The sequence below is a fragment of the Acomys russatus genome, chromosome 11 (assembly GCF_903995435.1).
Source record: "Acomys russatus chromosome 11, mAcoRus1.1, whole genome shotgun sequence".
Classification (NCBI taxonomy): domain Eukaryota; kingdom Metazoa; phylum Chordata; class Mammalia; order Rodentia; family Muridae; genus Acomys; species Acomys russatus.
Window position 1 is genome coordinate 37,664,943 of NC_067147.1, and position 19,274 is coordinate 37,684,216.

Here is a 19,274-nt window from a genome sequence, read left to right on the forward strand (position 1 = left end):
GACTCACTTTGAAGACCAAGCTGGCCTTGAACTCATAGCGATCCGCCTGCCTCTGCTTCCTGAATGCTGGGATTAAAGGCATGCGCCACCACGCCTGGCCCTCTTCTTTTTTGGACAGAGTTTCATGCCCTCAAACTTGTATGTTCCAAAAGCTCGCCTTGAACCGTGGTCCTCCTGTCTGTTCCTCCAGAGAGCTAGGATTAGGCATGAACCTACTACTCCACGCCAAACCCAGACTCCAAGTGCAATGGCACCAGCCCCTTAGTTTAGGAACATGAACAAGGTGAAAAGCCATGCTGGGAGGACAGACATCAGCTGGGGTGAGCATCAAGACATGGGGGTCCACCTGCTGTACAGGACTGTGTCCCTCGGTTGGGATCAGCCCCAGAAGCAACATTTTTTTTTTTTTAAGTTATTAGTATCGCTCTGGACTCCTGCTGCCTCACACTCAGGCTTCGTATGCACTGGCTAGTTGACCTTGGGCATGTTGCTTAACCTCTCTGAGCCTTGGTGGCCTCCCCTACACAATGAGAGGGGTGCAGACGCCCAGTTTATGGGCAGTTGTGTGGAGTTAAGAGTTGGCTCATGGAGCCAGGTGTGGTGGCACACGCCTTTGACCCCAGCACCTGGGAGGCAGGCAGGCGGATGGCTTCGAGGTCGAGGCCAGCCTGGTCTACAAAGTGAGTCTAGGACAGCCAAGGCTACACAGAGAAACCCTGTTTTGAAAAACCAAAAGGGAGGGGGGAAAAAAACCTAAAAGAAAAACCAAAAATAAGAGTTGGCTCGCTCATGGGAAGCACTTCACACCGTGCCTGGTCCCAGCAAGCTCCATCCAAGCGCTATTTGTCCTGTCAACAAAGATTACCTGACACTGATGTCAGGTCCTATTCTAGACACTGACACCACAGAAATGACAGGAGCACTGCTCTTGAGGAAATGGGGCAGGCGGGGGTGTGTCTGGCCGGGGTACAAGGCCTCTGACTAGGGCTCTGGGATAAGAGGGTTGGTGGAGAGGTTCCAGACCGAAGGAGTAGTGTGACAGAGGCCTGCAGGTGAAGAGGGACAAACAGGCACCGCCAGGGAACCATATGTAGGCCAGATCCCCAATCTGTAATTATCACACAGGCCGTTCACAGTAGTCTTGGGCAGAGGGAAAAAAGCTTCACACCAATAATAAATACAAGTCCCTGGGCATCCTTGCTCCTGCCTGTCCCGTATGTCCTCCCAGAAGCATCCTGGCCATCCTTGGTACCCTTCCTGGCCAGCCAGGATCTGGGAGTGATTCTGTATGGAAAGTGGGGAGACTGGGATACCACTCCCCCAAAACTCCAGTAATAGGATATTCCCCAAGGACAGGGCTCAGGCCTCCTGTCACTTCCACAGCCAGCCAGGCAGGAAATAAAGGCCCAGCACACAGGCCAGTCAGAAGCAGCAGACCGCTGGGTAGGCTTACTCAGCCAGAGAGCGACTGGTACCACACCTTGCCGGCCCAGCCCTTCCCTCCAATCTGAGTTGGTCTAAACGAAGTCCCTGGAAAGGACAGGATTGGCTGTGGTACTTCAGATACTGGGCAGGCTTTCCATGGAAGTGGTGCCCCAGTAGAGTTGGCACTGAGAAGGACAAGGGTCAGGCTTTCAGACACTTGGTCTTGTTGGTGGCTCCAAAATCTTACGTCATTGTTCGCCTTTTCTGTTGGACCTGGATGAGAAAACACAAGAGACAGGTCCTGAACCAACAAGGATGCTGAGGGTGTCAGCGAGGCCTTACTCCTCCATTATATCCCAACCATGTCACTTCTAGTGATGACCCAGCCTGCCTACCTTGGCATGCACATGAGGCCTCTGCCGCTTTCCTGGCCTCTTGCCCACCTCCCTCTATTTGCACCATGGTGCTACCCTTTCACCCGCAGCTCATGTTGAATACCCAGATGCTGAGATGCACAGATGACGTCTTCTCTCGGCTTTCGGTGCCCAGGCCCCAGCCGTCAGCTTGAGGAGGTTGATTCAGGGGTATCTGCATAGTCCCCCCTCACCCCACCCCACCCCCGGTGTCTTCATCCCCTGGAATGGCAGGTGCTAGCATTGTGCATCACCTCTTCCTTTACTACACACTGGGGGGGGGGGGGCAGGAAGAAGGCTAAGGAAGGAACAAGGCTGAATGGCAGAAGGGACCCTGGGCACAGCGACAGCTGTCTACACAGGGCTTGTTCCTCACCGTCTTCTTTGCCAGGAGCTCCTGTGGGCCACTTTGCAGCGACAAACTCAGACCAAAGTATCTCTGTCTAAGGCAAAAGGCCCACTGAATGGTAAACCTCATGTCAAGTAGAAGGGTCTTTTTCCTTTACCCCACCTCCTCAGGGAAGCAGGCTCCTACTGGAAATGTCCCAAAATTCCTCTCTCTGAGTAAATTCAGGACCAGGAACCAATTTGAGAGCGGCAGTGGCCAGGGAGCAGCCACTAACTCCAGCACTCAGCCTGTGCCAGGCGGCATCACCCTTGTCTGGAATCAGAAACAGTTCTGTTCATGGTTTCCCCAGTACTGTCCTGGCCACCACCTCCTGGTCACTTCTGACATCATTACCACCTGCTGGCTACCAGCCCTTGGCCTTGTACTTTAATGCTGACAGTTGGGACCCCAAACTTCCTCACTAGCCATAACAGGGAGCTACAGGCAGCACTGCAAGTGCCACGCAAGTAGCGGTTGTGTTTCGTAAGGGGGTCGGCCTCCAAGACATAGGGCCCTCCCTGAAGCTGTAGACTGTCTCTGTTGAGCACCTTTTCAGATCTGAGGCAATGTGTGAAAGGCCACGTGGATATCAAGGTCCATTCCCAGCAGGAACAGAAAACACTTGTCACTGGTAGCGTTTGTAAAATTTTGTCACCCTTCACTCACCCTCACAGGGGCCTCCCCATTTATCACTAGGCTGCCACCCTCTGCCAGCCTGGAAGTTTCCAGGTGTTCAAGTAACATGGGCCCTCAGGTTCCTCAGTCCAAGATCCCAAAGCCCAGGAGTCAGTCTTGAGGACCCTGAGCCCAGCCTACGGCAGCTCATTCATTCACTGCCCACCCGTTGAGGTAGGATCACAGCCCAGAGGATCAAATGGCATGACCTACATTTGCCATTATTAATAGCTCCAGAGCCTGGCTGCCATCTAGGCCGGAGCAGCCAAAGCCGAAGCACACTTCAAGGAGCTGTGGCCTTGGCTTGGTTTCCAGCCAGGCAGCTGGGAGGGACATGGGAACTTTTGGGGGCAGAGGGATTGGGGTGGGGATACTAGTGAGGTGGGGAGGGGACCCTCTCACCTCTTATAGCTTCTGTGTCCTGAGAACCCAGGAGGCTGGCCTGCAGACCAAATGTCACTCCAGGGTGCTGTTTAATGTCAGCTCATGTGCCCAGGCATATGGAACCCTGGGGGACCTGTGCCCTGGGTTATACTGGGTCCGATCTGAGTGAGACCAGGCCTCCCTTTACTGCCCTAGCCCTGCTACTTGGCTTGTTCCCAGCTGACCATCACCAGGAAGACAGCTTCCCTCCTTCCTTCCTCTGGTGTCCTTTCCTACTTTGGCTTTGCATGATGGGTACCTGCAGGTGCCATCACCCCAGGGACAAACCAGGAAAACCTGAGCTCGGCCAGGTGCCCCAGGCTATTCCTCCAGAAGAGTACCAGGGACAAGCTGCCCAGCTCAGCACCCAGGGGCAGAACCGTGGAGCCCATCTCTTGAGCTGCCATATGCAGCTCTTGAAGTTGCCACAGACTCTTTTTGCCTTCCTGACAGATGTCATCCTGGAGAGTCACTGAGGAACACAGCGGACTGATGGGACAGGTGCTTAGTAATGGCTGACATTTTAGAAGCAGAAGATTTCACCTCTGGGTAGAAGGTTCCAGAAACCCTGGGGCCTTCATGAAAATTAGATAAAGGCAGCATCCATACCTTTCAGGCTTAAGCAACAGAGTGCTGAAAGCAGTAGATTCTGTAAAGAGTTCTCCATGCCTCCCAAGGCCTCTGGGAGCAGGACAGCCTGAAACTTCAGCCTTGGTAACACTTCCCTGCCCTGCCTGTCCTTGGTGCAGTTGGAGCTTTGTTGAAGAGAGTCCATTGATATAAATAAATGTTTAAGCCGGGCAGTGGTGGCGCACATCTTTAATCCCAGCACTTGGGAGGCAGAGGCAGGTGGATCTCTGTGAGTTAAAGGCCAGCCTGGTCTACAGAGCAAGTGCCAGGACTGAAAGGGATACACAGATTTTTAATCACATTTTTATTTATTATTTTTTTTGTGTGTGTGTGTGTGCATGTGCCACCGTGTACACGTAGAGACAGAGGATGGGGGTCTCCTTTTACTATGTGAATCCCAGACCAAAGTCAGGTAGGTCATCAAGTTTGGCAACAGGCACCTTTATCTCTGAATCACCTCACTGGTCTAGACTCACTAAAAGTAAATTTAAAAAAAGAATTTTAAATAGACCTTCAGATATGGTGACACATGCTTATAACCCCAACACTTGAGAGGCTGAGAGAGGAGAATCAACTCAAGTTCAAGGCCAGCCTGCAAAACCTAAATAAAAAGTTTCAAGCCAGGTGGTGGTGGCACACAATTTTAATCCCAGCCCTTGGAGGCAGAGGCAGGTGGATCCCTGTGAGTTCGGGGCCAGCCTAGACTACAAGGCTAGTTCCAGGACAGCCATGGATACACAGAGAAACCCTGTCTGAAAAAAAAAAAAAAAAAACCAACAACGACAAAAGTTTCAGACCAGTCACAGATATATAGTGAGACCCCTGGCTCTAAAATAAATAAACAGAAAAGACCTGACCTCACCCCATAGTTACCAGTGAGGAAGTTGCCAGCATCACCTGACTCAGGTGTGTCAAGGCCACAGCCTGGGTCACCAAGCTCTGGACTAAGGAGAAAGAGCTTTGTCATCTTGTGGGTGACAAAGACAAAAGGTGAGTTATCCCCTTTAGAGGCCACGCCACAGCCACAAGTCCCCAGCAGAGGGGTTCCAAAAAACAGACAAGACTCCTCTGCCTCAGGAGTCTTGGGGTCCAGAGAAAGGAGCTCAATCCTGGGTAGACCTCTTCCCAATTCATAGCACAGCACGGAGGCATCAGGAGGCAGCCTCCCTGGGACCCAGCTACCGTGTCCCAAGTTTGTCATCAGGTCTTGCTATCCCTGCCCCTCCTCCCCACTGACAAAGGCCCTCTACACTCCCAGCTGCAGCTTCTGGAACCTTCCACCACCCCTGCAGCCAGGCTCACCCTGCTCTTCACTGGTTTAAGCCAGTTCTGCCCTAGGCCCTGGGAAATAAATGGCAAAGAGAGCCCAGAAAGGAGCCTGTTAGGTCCCTGGCCTCTATCCCAGTCCAACTTTGCTTTCTGGCTGAGAAGGGGGGCAGGGCCACCCTAGGCCTGCATCAGCCAGAGCCTGCTGGGGACCCACTGAGGTTGCAGCTACCTGTCTGGGTTTGAGGTGAGTCATTTCCTCCCTCAGCTGGCAGTGGAGGCAGGAGGGGAGGGGTCAGAGGGAAGACATCTAAAAATATCCAGGCCCCAGACTAAGGAAGATGGCCAAAAAGCTTCCTGGGCAAGGACCCAGTTTCGGGTGGCACTGATACCAGCTGGGCCCCCCAACCCCAACCCGCCCCACCAAGACCCCTGTCCTTCTGGCTCAGTGTGGGCTGAGTGTGAGGCCTTAAGAAGACTAAGGAGGAGAAGTGGGGCATGAGGCAGGCAGGACCTCGAGGCTGGAGGTGCACTCTCCAGTGCTCCACCCCCACCGAGGCTGACAAGAGGCTCCTCTACTGTGCCTCCTCCCGTCCTCCCCACCCACATGGGCACACAGACTCAGCCCCCATGCTTATCACCACTAGGTTTTTTCCTCCTCATAAGACCCATCCCCCTGCTGGGCGGTGGTGGCACACGCCTGTAATCTCAGTACTCGGGAGGCAGAGGCAGGCGGATCGCTGTGAGTTTGAGGCCAGCCTGGTCTACAAAGCTAGTCCAGGACAGCCAAGGCTACATAGAGAGATCCTATCTTGAAAAACACAAAGAAAGAAAGAAAAGAAAAAAGACCCACCCACCCCCTACGTGGCCCTCCATTGCTTGAGCCACACTCTGGTAGCCAAGGGAGTTGAGCTTAGGACCATCTGCACAGGAGAGAAGCGAAGGGTCCCTGACCCTGTGGGGTAGACCATTTGCCTCAGTGGACCTGGCTTCAAATCCTGTCCATGTACCTGAGACAAGCGTTCCTTCTCTCCCTACCTCCATCCACCCGTCCACAGCAGGTCACACTATACACGGTGACTTTCCCAATGCAGTTCTTGGTGGAAGATAAACAGTTCTAAAGATGTCAGGGCTCACTGCCACCTTTGGGACCTATGACAAGAATCTGTCTGGGATCCCCTGTGGGGGCGGGAACAGAGTGAGGGGTGCCAAAGGAACTCTTTTAACAACAACAGCTGCTGTGTAGCTCAGGCTGGCCTAGAACTCACGATCTTCCTGCCTCAGCTTTCCTGAACACTGGGATTTTGGGTGAACAGGGTCCACACAGCGGGTCCTCCTGCCTTCTCAATAGGCGTTGCTGTCTCCACCCTATACATGGAACAGAGGCCTGAGTGAGACACATCTGATGATGACAGTACCTTGTGAATTACAGGGTCCAAGAAGCGGTCAGTCATGTCCAAGGTCGTCTGAGGGGCCACTAATCTCTGCCCCTTTCTGCGTTTGTAGAATAGCCTCTCTGATTAGGAGGCTCTCCTCCTTCTGTCCTATCCAGCCTCCCTCCTTCACGTCCCCAGCTCTCAGAAGTCCCGCTGGGAAGCATGGGGTACTAAAACTCACCACCCCATTGCTTCAGGCAACATCCCAGCCTGGGAAGCCACGCCCCTTCCGGCAGATCAGAGACTGGAAGAACTAAGCGGCCAGGGGCATACTTCCGGTCACAGGGCTAGAGGAGTGAGCCCTGGCATCACAGACCTTGCCGCAGGAAGTCTGTTGGGAATAGGGATTCTGGCATCTGCTGGGAGCCATCCCTGTTTGCACGCACTACGTTCCATGGAAAAACCCAGACCTTTCATCAGCTAACCAGTCAGCTCTGGTAAGAGCCTCTTTCAGCTTCTCTGGCTTTCCCCACCCGTAATCTGACTCATCCCCCAACAGTCCCAGGGGACAGGAGAGAGCAGGCTTCCGGTGCCTGTTGCATGGATGCAGAGACGGGCAGGAAGGGGCTTACTGCAGTGAGTCAGGGGCCAGAGCTGGCAGCCGCCTAGGCGGGCAGGCCACAGGTACAGCCACGGGACTAGGGGAAGATCCCAGGCTGCCACTGCAGAGGAGCAGTTTTCGGTGCCTCTCATGGATTAGGAAGGAGAAAAGAGGAAGGAAGGAAGGAAGGGAGGAAGGAAGGAAGGAGTTAGCTTTAAGCCCTGGATCAACGATGGTGTTTCTTTTTTTTTTTCCAGATTTATTTATTTATTATCATGTATACAGGGCTCTGCCTGCATATACACCTGTAGGCCAGAAGAGGGGATCAGATCACATTACAGATAATTGTGAGCCACCATGTGGTTGCTGGGAACTGAACTCAGGACCTTTGGGAGAGCAAGGGGCCCTCTTAACTACTGAGCCATCTCTCCAGCCCCAGATGCCTCTAATGCAGAAAATATCAGGTCCCAAAGAAACAAGGGACAAGTCTCGCCAGTACCTGTGGCTCCATGCACACTTCTCACTCCACCTGGTACCCTAAAGCCCCTCCAGCTTCCCTTCCCCCCACCTTCTAGTTCCCATGTAACAGCCATTTTGGCTGTGCATTCTCTTGGTTCTCTCTTGGCCTCTTTGTCCTCTCTTGGTCTGTTTCCCCTCCCCTCCTCTCCTCTCTGTCTCTCTCTACTTTTTCCCCACCACCACCACCTCCCCCACCCCCATTCTCCTCTCCCCATCTCTCTCCTCTCATGGTCTGGTTCAGTCTGGATCCTTTCAGAAGCCTCTGGCTGTGTGCTCCCTCGTATCTACGATAAAATAGTTCTCTCCCAACCATCCTTAGGAACAATCGAGTCTTCATGTCCGTTCAGAAAGCATGAGTATAAATCCAAAGAAGAAAAGCGGGAAGGCCAACCTTGCCCCAGTGACAAAATGGGCCGAGGGCATCCTCACAGCTCACGATTGCTATCCCGTCATGTATTGGGTGAGTCTTAGTAACTATGGGGCTTGATGCTTTAGCCACTCTTTTCTTTTGACTTACGTGTGTGTGTGTTTTGTTTGCATCGATGTCAGTGCGCCGAGTATATGCCTGGTGTCTGCAGAGGCCAGAAGAGGGCGTCAGATCCCTGCAACTAGAGTTATAGACCTAGTGAATGGCCCTGTCAGTGCTGGGAATCAAACTGGGGTCCTATGGAAGATCATCCAGTGCTCCTAACGGTTGAGCCATCTCTCCAAACCCACCACTATCTTATTTAAATCCCTACAACAACCCAGTAATACTTCCATCAACCCTACTCAGCACATTTAGTTATCTGAGGCTCAGAAAGGTTAAGCAACTTATAAAAGGACGCACAGCCTAGTCCTTGTTCCAACATGCCTGAAACAACAGGGAAGTAAGAAGGGGCTTAGAACTGCTCTCCAAAGAAGTACCCTAGCGCGTGCGCGCCCACGTGGGACTGCCCAGGTGTGTCTGCGGGTTCGCACCCCGTCCGGTTGTGTCTGTCAGTGCTTGCGGGGGCGGGGGGTGGCGGGAGTGGGGGTTGTAGGGACAGGAGCAGAACAGAATAATGTCAGAAAGGCCTGAACTGCACAGAAGCGGAGATGGGGTGGGGGTGTCAGGCTCGTGCGCACGTATTCCTCCCCAACCCCACCCGTGTGCTCAAGGTTCTGGGTTTTCCCCAGCTGACCGTGGAAACCCAGGGTAGGGCCGCCACCGCTGGACCTACTCCCCCATCCCTGCACCTACCCCCATCCTCCCACCCCCGCCCAAGAGCCCGCAGACTGGCGGGGCAGCACGTTTGCCTGCGATTGCCCCATCAGCCTGGTCGGCTCCTAGGCCTTCTGCACGTTGCACACAGCGTGGGGGCGTGGCCGCCGAGGTTGGCCTGGGTCCCCCATGGCCCTTCTCAGCCTAAATCCCCCGCGGCCCATTAACCAGGCTGCCAACGCCTTCACCCAGACTCCTCTGATGCCTTCTGCCCTTTGCTCCTGCTGCCGGAGCAGACAAACGAGGGAAATGGAGTTAGCAGGCAGCCAGGCAGGAAACAACGGCCCTTTGTGTTCTTAAGCAACTTTAGGAGTGGGGGTGCAAGGGGACGTGACTCCTGCAGGGATTTCTAAAGCTGAGGAGATGGGGCCCCCTACATGTGCCGGCACCCTTTTGCCAGGTCTTCCTGACTCCCAGGGCCAGCCAGGCATGGGACTGGGAGGCGGGAGGGGAGGGGTGGGGGAATGGGGCAGGGGTAAGCCAAAGCTGAAGCGGTCCACAAGTTCTTGTTTGAACTGGTGTCCTCAATCTTCTCCAGACGGGAGGGGCTGGCTAGGTTTAGGACTCAAAAGCTGACGTTTGGTTCGGGATCATACGTTTGCTGTGGGTTTTGCTGTTTCGCTTAGGCAAATCTCTTGACCTTCCTGGCCAGCATTTCTCTAAGGAAGGGCTCCATAATCTATGCCCTCAACCTAGAGCTATGATTTAAAACCGTGTGACAAAAATATGCCCCAGTCACATAGAATCCAGTCTAAAGTCTTGGGTATTCACCACCTCTCTCACCTGGCTAGCCTCACCGCCACCTACACTTTTGCAGTACTAGGTAGTCTCAGGCTTCCTTATGCCTTTGCTTCTGCCGTTCCCTTTGCACAGAATGCTTTTCCCTCCGTGTCTCAGCTCAGGTAATTGACTCCTTATAGAGATTACCCCCACCCCCACCTTTGGTTTGTTTGGGTTTTTTTAAGATTTATTTATTATGTATACAGTATGCATCAGATCACATTATAGATGGTTGTGAGCCACCATGTGGTTGCTGGGAATTGAACTCAGGACCTCTGGAAGCACAGTCAGTGCTCTGACCCACTGAGCCATCTCTCCAGCCCCCCCACCCTTTGGTTTTTCGATACAGGGTTTCCCTTGTAGTCCTGCCTATCCTGACTCAAACTCATAGAGATCCACCTGCCTCTGCCTCCCGAGTGCTGGGATTACAGGCGTGTGCCACCACACCCCCCCTACTTGAGATTACCTTTTTATTTTATTTTATTTATTGGGCTTTTTTGAGACAGGGTTTTCTCTGTGTAGCCTTGGCTGTCCTGGACTCACTTTGTAGGCTGGCCTCAAACTCACAGCGATCCACCTGCCTCTGACTTCCGAGTGCTGGGATTAAAGGGGTGCGCCACCACCACCCAGCTTATTTTATTTTTTTAAGATTTATTTATTTATTATATATACAATATATATAGTGCTCTGCTGGCATGTACACTTGCAGGCCAGAAGAGGGCAATAGATGGTTGTGAGCCATCATGTGGTTGCTGGGAATTGAACTCAGGACCTCTGGAAGAGCAGTCAGTGTTCTTAACCTCTGAGCCATCTCTCCAGCCCTCAGATTGCCTTTTTAATGTCACCATTGCAAAGCAGACTTTTTTTTTTCTGTTTTTGGTTTTGGTTTTTCGAGACAGGGTTTCTCTGTGTAGCTCTGTCCAGCTGTAGACCAGACTGGCCTTGAACTCACAGTGATCCACCTGCCTCTCCCTCCCAAGTGCATTACAGGCATGCACCACCATACCCGGCTTGAGTTTGCCTTTTCATTTTTTGTTTTTTAAAGATTTATTTATTTATTATGTATATAGTGCTCTGCTGGCATGTACACCTGCAGGCCAGAAGAAGACATCAGACCTGCACCATTGCAGAGTAGACTTTTCACAAAACTGAGTTCAAGCAGGAATTCTGGTTTCTGCTCAAAGCTTCCTACTCTTTGTCATCTTGACACTGCAAAGTCAGTAAAGGAGGCACCCTGTGTTGTCCTTCTCTCTCTCTCTGCTCCGCCCTCCCTCGGGTGTCTGGGATACAGTAAGGGCTCAGTGAACACCATGGAAAGAAGGGATACATGACTGACTGATGGAACTTGTCCCAGCTGGCCACAGGTGTCGACTGCCGTATATGATGGTAAGGGGGCTGGGATGCGCTGCCAGCCAGCAAGCAATCAGCTTGTCAGGGGAGTACTGAATATATCTGTAAAAAACAACAAAACACTTTCTCTGCTTGTATTTATGTGTGTATGTGTGTGTATCCATGTGTCCATGTGAGGAGAAGCACATGCTTCTGTGTGTGTGTGTCTGTGTGTGTGTGTGTGTGTGTGTGTGTGTGTGTGTGTGTCCATGTGTCCATATGGGGAGGAGCACATGCTTGTGTGTGTCTGTATGTCCATGTGGGGAGGAGCACATGCTTGTGTGTGTCTGTGTGTCTATGTGGGGAGGAGCACATGCTTGTGTGTGTTTGTGTGTGTGTGTACAGGCCAGAGGTTGACAAATGTCTTCCTCATGCACTCTTCACCTTCTTTTTTGAGACAAGGTCTCTCACTAGGACCTGAGGCTCAGCAATTAGGCTGGTGTTGCAGGCCAGAGAGATCCAGAGCTCTAGTTCTCTCTGCCTCCCCAGCAACCGGCTTGCAGGTACACACACCTGGCTCTTTATGTGAATTCTTCGACCCAACTCTGATCCTTGTGTACATTTCACCAACGGAACCATCTTCTCTCTCTCTCTCTCTCTCTCTCTCTCTCTCTCTCTCTCTCTCTCTCTCTCTCTCTCTCTCTCTTTCTCTTTTGGTTTTTTGAGACAGTGTTTCTCTGTGTAGCCTTGACTATCCTGGACTCCCTTTGTAGACTAGGCTGGCCTTGAACTCACAGCGATCTGCCTGCCTCTGCCTCCCAAGTGCTGGGATTAAAGGCATGTGCCACCTTTAAATCAAAGGGCTTGTTGTCCAAAATCCAAAAGCTGGGGCTGGAGAGGTGGCTCAGAGGTTAAGAGCACTGGCTATTCATACAGAGGTCCTGAGTTCAATTCCCAGCAACCACATGGTGGCTCACAACCACCTGTAATGAAATCTGATGCCCTCTTCTATCTGTTGCTCTCTTCTGTCATGCAGTCATACAGGCAAATAGAGTGCTTATATACATAAATAAATCTTTTTAAAAGTCTAGAAAAAGGGGTCCCGCTCAAACTAAGGCACCAGCCAAGGACAATACAGGCAGTAAACTTTAAACCCCTACCCAGATCTAGCCAATGGACAGAACGTTCTCCACAGTTGAGTGGAGAGTAGGGTATGACTTTCACATGAACTCTAGTGCCTCACATTTGACCATGTCCCCTGGAGGGGGAGACTTGGTGGCACTCAGAGGAAGGACAGCAGGTTACCGAGAAGAGACTTGATACCCTATGAGCATATACAGGGGGAGGAAATCCCCCCAGAAACAGTCATAGGGGAGGGGAATAAGGGGAAAATGGGAGGGAGGAAAGAATGGGAGGATACAAGGGATGGGATAACCATTGAGATGTAACAAGAATAAATTAATTTTAAAAAATTTTTTAAAGTCTAGAAAAAAACAAAACAAAAAGTCAAAAGCTATACCTCAGGGGTTAGAGCATTTGCCTTCTTGTGAAATACAATAAATAATAAAAGTAGATTTTAAAGTGATTTGCTTTAAAATAAGACAGTACACATTAACCTAATCACTCTACTGCGGTAGAACATTTGCCTAGCATGCTCCAGACTCTAGGTGCCAACCTTGGTATCAAAAGAAGAACAAGCCCGGTGTAGCAGGGCATGCCTATAATCTCAGCACTCCAGAGGCAATACTGGCAGACCTCTGTAAGTTCAAGACCAGGCCTCGACTACAGAGTGAGAGAAGGGAATAGAGAAAAAGACAGTTTCATAAGTGACTGCCCTCCAGGCCAAGCAATTGCCATCTTGGGGCATTCAGCTGCACCCCCTTGCAAAAGATTATCCCAGACAGACTTGTCAGTGGTTTACACACATGCCATAGAAGGATGCATGCTCTCTACCACCAGTTGCATGCACCTCTGTCTTCATTGCATGTACCCTGAGGGGAGGGGCTAGAGGAAGACTAGGGGTGGGGGTGGGTACAGGAACCCCTCATGTCTTATGGATAAGGCTTTCTGAATGTGGCCTTATGGGAGGAGTACCCACAAGCCTGTAAGGGAACCGAATAAACTTGTTGGTTCCCCAAAGTGAACTTTGGTGGAATTGTGACTCAGTTTGTTTTGGGACCTTACGGGGAGGGGTAGATGTTGTCTGTTTCCCTCTGGGAAAGAATTTTAGCAACAAACAACAAGCTTAGTTAGCCCAAGAGGACAACCTACTGCGCGCAGGAAACCTCCCTTAAGGACTGTCTCCTTGTGAGTCTCCTGTGGCCCAGGAGCTGCTTCTGAGTGCAGTGACATCATTACCAGAGTATCCATGCAGGGTGGGTGAGAGCACACAGCCAACTGTGAAGTGACAGGCTGACACTAGACGGCCATCTTCCCCTGTGGACTATCACCTGAGCCCCTGTGTAGAGGAATTTTAGCTTAAACAGAAAGGGGGGAGTTGTAGAAGAATGTTAATTTAGAACATGGCTGCCCTGACAAGAGATCACATCCAAAGACCTTCTAGGACTGTGTGATCCAGATAGAATACAGACACATCTTTAAAAAAAAAAAAAAAAAAAGATTTATTTACTATGTATACAGTATTTTGCCTGCAAGCCAGAACAGGGCACCAGATTTCACTATAGATGGTTGTGAGCCACCATGTGGTTGCTGGGAATTGAACTCATGACCTTTGGAAGAGCAGTCAGTGCTCTTAACCTCTGAGCCATCTCTCCAGCCCTACAGACACACCTTTAACCCAGCAGACAGAGACAAGCAGATCTGAATTCAAGGCCAGCCACTTATAGAGCAAATTTTAGGTAAAGAAAAGCATAGGTCCAAGTGGTACATGCCTTTAATCCCAAACAATAAAGTTTGTAGGAGGAAGCACCCATGTTTGAAAGCGGCAGGAAAAGTGACAAATCAGAGAAGGATTTGACAGAATAGGCTATGCCCAACTCTTAAGAGAAGAGAGAGGAAAGGGAAGCTACTTAAGGGACAATGCAGAAAGAGAAGAGGCAGTTTGACCGGACAGTAATAGAGAGACAGTTTCCAGAGAGAGAACAAGGTGGACTCAGTTGAAGGCAGAACAAGCCAGAAAATGAGAAGGAGCCAGAAGATTAGAGCTGGAGTTAGTTTGAGGCTAAACAGCATTTCAGAGGAAAGACTAATTGAATAAATCAGTTAGGAGAGGATTCTGAGCCAGAACAGCTGAGTTGAACCAGCCAGAAAAGCTCAGAAAGAACAAGAAAAGGTGAGCTTATTAAGTAGTAAGTTTCAGAGGCTGAAAATGTTTTAGGCCTAGGTTAGATTGTATGGGGGGGGGGGGTGTTTGGCCTAGAAGCTTCCAGGATAGCCCCGAGGTTACCCGAAGGAGGCAGTAAGCCTCCCAGACAACAATTGAGCCACAAGAATAAAAGTTCCTTTTCCACCCCAACCCCACCCCCCACCCCCACCGGGTGGTGAAGCTGGCCTAGTACAAGGGTGAATGCAGCTGGCTCACAGCTGGGCTGCACTGCAAGGGGGCATACAGGACGGCAATGTTGCCTTCTTGCACACTTACCCACTGTCTGTCCCACATGGCTCCCATGGGACATGGAACAATTGGCTTAGACCAACTGGGCCAGGAAAGAAAGGCTGCCAGAGCCTGGGGTCAGCTGTCTAGGCTTCTGTCCCCTTGGGTACAGTGCTAGCTGTTGGCCCAGAGGCAGAGGAGTGCAAGCCTCAACCCTATTCCTGTTTAGTTAGCATTTGAGGGCTGGGTACGTTACTCAGTTGGTATAGTGCTGGCCCACCATGCACAAAGCCCTGGATTTGATCCCTAGCACTGAATGAACGGAGAATGGTGGGGCATGCCCATATCCTAGCACTTGGGAGGTGGATGTAGGAGGATCAGAAGTTCAAGGGCAGCCGAGCGTGTTGGTGCACGCCTTTAATCCCACCACTCTGGAGGCAGAAGCAGACAGATGTCTGTGAGTTCAAGGCTAGACTGGTCTGCAAAGGGAGTACTGGATAGCAGGGGCTACACAGAGAAACCCTGTCTGGAAAAATAAATTAAAAAAAAAAGTTCGAGGGCATCATTGTTGCAGTTATACCAGTCTGATAATTTAACTGCAACACATCCTTGGCTACACAGTGACTTCAGAAGCCACCTTCTGAGACCCTGTTTCTTTTCTTTTTTAAACTGTTCTTTTTTAACTGTTCTTTCTTTCTTTTCTTCTTCTTCCCCCCCACCCCCCAAGACAGGGTTTCTCTGTGTAGCCTTGGCTGTCCTGGACTCGCTTTGTAGACCAGGCTGGCCTCGAACTCACAGCGATCCGCCTGCCTCTGCCTCCAGAGTGCTGAGATTAGAGGCGTGAGCCACTATACCCAGGGAGACTTTGTTTCGAACAAACAGTAGCAAAGTTAGCACACAGAGCAGCAAGCTTCATTGTGCATTCTTCTTGCGTGGCCTGCCTGCTGCTAGCAGCCTCTGGCCTCACCCTGGCCTCCCTCCCGCCCATCTCACACCCTGTTTTAGCCCATCTGGGAAGTCATGGATAACACTGTTCTGAAGTTACCCAGTTGCCAGTGGTTTCATGTGACCTCGCCCGTCTGTGCCTCAGTTTCCTCAGTAAATGAGCCGGTGCACAGGAGGAGATCAGAGTCCACTGACATACCGTGTCTGTGTTCTATATGTTCTGGTACTGTCCCTGTGGCGGGGATAACAACCCCCCTCCTGCATCTCTGATGGGGTTCAGCTCCCCAACACATGTGAAGCACTTGGCTGTGTGCTTTGGTTCGCTGTCTTGCAGGAAATAAGGTAGAGTTACGGCTGGACCTTGACCCGAGGGATTCTGGGGTACTAGCATAAGGGTGGGTAGATATCCTTTGACTTTGTGGGATTTCATGGTGCTGAATTCTTTGGCTCCCTCTAACCCGTCTAGATCAACTTCTAGACAATCTTTCCCAACAACTCTCCTGGCAGCTGTCACCACCAAAGGCACTGGGCAAAATGTCAACAGTGCTGCAAAATACGTTGGGACTCTATCTGACCCCTGGCTTCCATCCCATCCAGAAATACACTGGCTGGAACTCGCTGGCAAGCTGGAGCAAGCCCAGGGCTGCGGGAGGAAAGTGGTCTGGGTCCCTGGTTGCATATATTTCCTCCTTTTTACTAGTTAATGCTCTGGTTTCTTTGTTAGGACGAGGTTTTTAGAACCTAAGGCTTCGGAGGGAAAGAACACACCACCTCCCCACACTCCCGCACCACACCGCCCCTTAACCCAGATTAGTGCACCCCACACATTCTTCCCGCCCTCTTCGTGGACTCTTTTGTGTTCTGCAGGCTGGGGCAGTCTTGGGGCCGTGGTGCAGTCTGGGACTCGCCAGAAAGTGCTCGTGGACCATGGCGGCAGGCAGCCACACCGGGGTGGATGGAATAGGACCAGCTTCAAAGCGAGCCGCTCTCGCTCTCGGTCAAGACCTCCCTCCCCCATCCCGCGGATGTAGGCAAATCTAGGAGGTCCTAGGCCAGTCTTAACAAGTCTTCCTGCCCAGTACTTGTAGAAAAAAAGTCATTGTCACAAAAGAGGAGCCCCAGAAGCACCCCACGCCAAGATGGGAGACGGCGGGGGGGGGGGGGCGTGCAGAGGGGGGACGGGGGGCGGGGCAAGCCTCGTCCTAGATTTTTAGCTCAGAAAAACAATAGAGGTAGGAATTGAGCTTTGTATGGGTCCACACCTGCCTAGCTTGTGGGGATGGGGGGGGTGGGTGGGCTGGGGGAGGGGAGTTTGATCCTCAACACCGCAATAATCATAGATAATAACAAACAGATAAGTGAGTTAAATAAGGAAAAGCTTGTGGATGGAGGGAACCGAGGAAGAAAAAAAATGGAATTAGGATTTGGAGTAGACATTCAGTTATATGGTCATTAGGCCTCGAAAACTCACAGCAGTATCTGCCTCCACCTGCTCAGCCTAGTATCACAGATGTCTCCCCTCTGCTCCTACCTAAGCTGCATTCTCAAGAGCTCCAGAGCTCACCAAAACATTGAAAGACCCAAAGGGTCAGAATTCCCTGGTTTCAAATTAAGCCAGACAGTGCTATTGATTACAAGCCTTTAATCCCAGCCCTGGGAGGCAGAGGCAGGGGGATCTGTGAGTTTGAAGCCAATGTGGTTTTCAGAGTGAGTTCCGGGAGCTCTGAGCTCCACAGAAAAATGCTGTCTTGAAAAATCAAAATCAATCAATCAATTAACCAATCACCCAGACAGGCCATGCTGGCACACACTTGTGATCCCAGCAGTTGAGAGGTTGAGACAAGGATGGTGCGTTCAAGACCAGCCTGGGCTACATACATCCTGGGTCCAAAAGTCAAGGATTTAGGATGTAACTAAATGGTAGAGTGTTTGCTTGGAATTGGCAAGGCCCTGGGCTCCATCCTTAGCACAAAGGAAAGGGGAGGGGCATGACACATTTTGAAGAATTAGAGAAAAACCCTGAAAAATCACAAGTTGAGTTTCACCTTGGCTATCAGAGTATCCACAGTTTGGACTATGGTCTACAAAAGGAGTCTATGACAGCTAAGGATACACAGCTGGACTCGCTTTGTAGCCAGGCTGGCCTTGAACTCACAACAATCCATCTGCCTCTGCCTCCCAAGTGCTGGGGTTAAAGACATGCGCCACTACGCCCAGCTGAGAAATCCTGTCTTGAAAACCCCCCCCCAAAAAAAAAAAGAAAGAAAGAAAGAAAAAAAGAAAAACCAAAAAAATAAAATGAGAAAAACAATGTTAAATATACTATTTTAACCTTGTAAAAATATTAGTTGCATTTATTATTTTTTTTGTGTGTGTTTATTTCAAGACAAGGTTTCTCTGTGTAGCCATGGCTGTCCTTGCTCTGTAGACCAGGCTGGCCTTGAACTCACAGAGACCCCGCATGCCTCCATGAGTGCTGGGAATAAAGGCATATGCACTGCCACCACCCACTGCTACTCCCCCCCACTCCCCTACCCCCACTGTTCAGTTATTCTTGTGGCAGGAGGGGTACATGCACAGTGCACATGTGGATATCAGAAATCAACTTTCAGGGGTTCATTTTCTCCTTCCACTGTGGGTCCCTGGCATGGAATCCAGGTCATAAACTTGCAATGCACAGCAAGCACCCTTGCTGGCTGAGCCATCTCAAGGCCTCTCCTTTTACTTTTTATTTTTAGGGATGGTTTCATTAAGTTGCTCAGGTTGGCCTTGAACTTGGGATTCTCTGGCCTTGGTCTCCTAAACTCTGTGATGGCAAGCCTGTGCCACCATGCCTAGCTGACTCTATTTAGACAGGTGGCATGTGAATCTCCCCATCTGTACTCTGGCTGGGTTTCTGAAGATTAAGGGTAGTCAAATTGCCATGGTTCTGCTGGGCCAACAGGCTCTCTGATGGTGTCTCTGTGGTGGTTAGTGCTTGGAAACCCCTCCATGAAGGACCTGGGAAAAACCACCTCAGCAGAGGTCAGATTGGAATCTGCCCACCACCAGTTTCCCATCGCTCCACACAGCGTGCAGGAATTAGTGTGTGCGTCAGTACAGTCTGGGGGAGCCGACATCCTGTTTGCTAGAAGGGCCTGACTCAGTGCCAGTCTCCAGCTTTGCCTCTGCAGCCACAGCTCTCCAGCTCCCTCTGCGCAGGCTTCCCAGGCTTTTCCCTGCCCTCACATCACATTGGGTCCCCCTCCCTCCTGTAGCTGCCTCCCTTTCCTTGAATAGAAAGGCTGCAACTACTAGCTGGCCATGGAAAAGAGAAGACCAAAAGAAAGAGAAAGAAAAGAAAGAAGAAAAGAAAAAGAAAGAAAGGAAAGAAAGAAGCCAGGTGTGGTGGCACACACCTTTAATCCCAGCACTCCAGAGGCAGAGGCAGGTGGATCACTGTGAGTTTGAGGCCAGCCTGGTCTACAAAGCGAGTCCATAACAGCCAAGGCTACACAGAGAAACCCTGTCTCAGAAAAAGAAAGAAAGAAAGAAAGAAAGAAAGAAAGAAAGAAAGAAAGAAAGAAAGAAACTGGATTAGGAGTGTGGTTCATTGTGGATGTCTAGCATGCACAAAGCCCTGGGTTCCACCTCTGGCACATCATAAACTGGGTGTGGTGGCACACGCCTACAGTCACAGCACTCAGGCAGCAGAAGCAGGAGGACCAG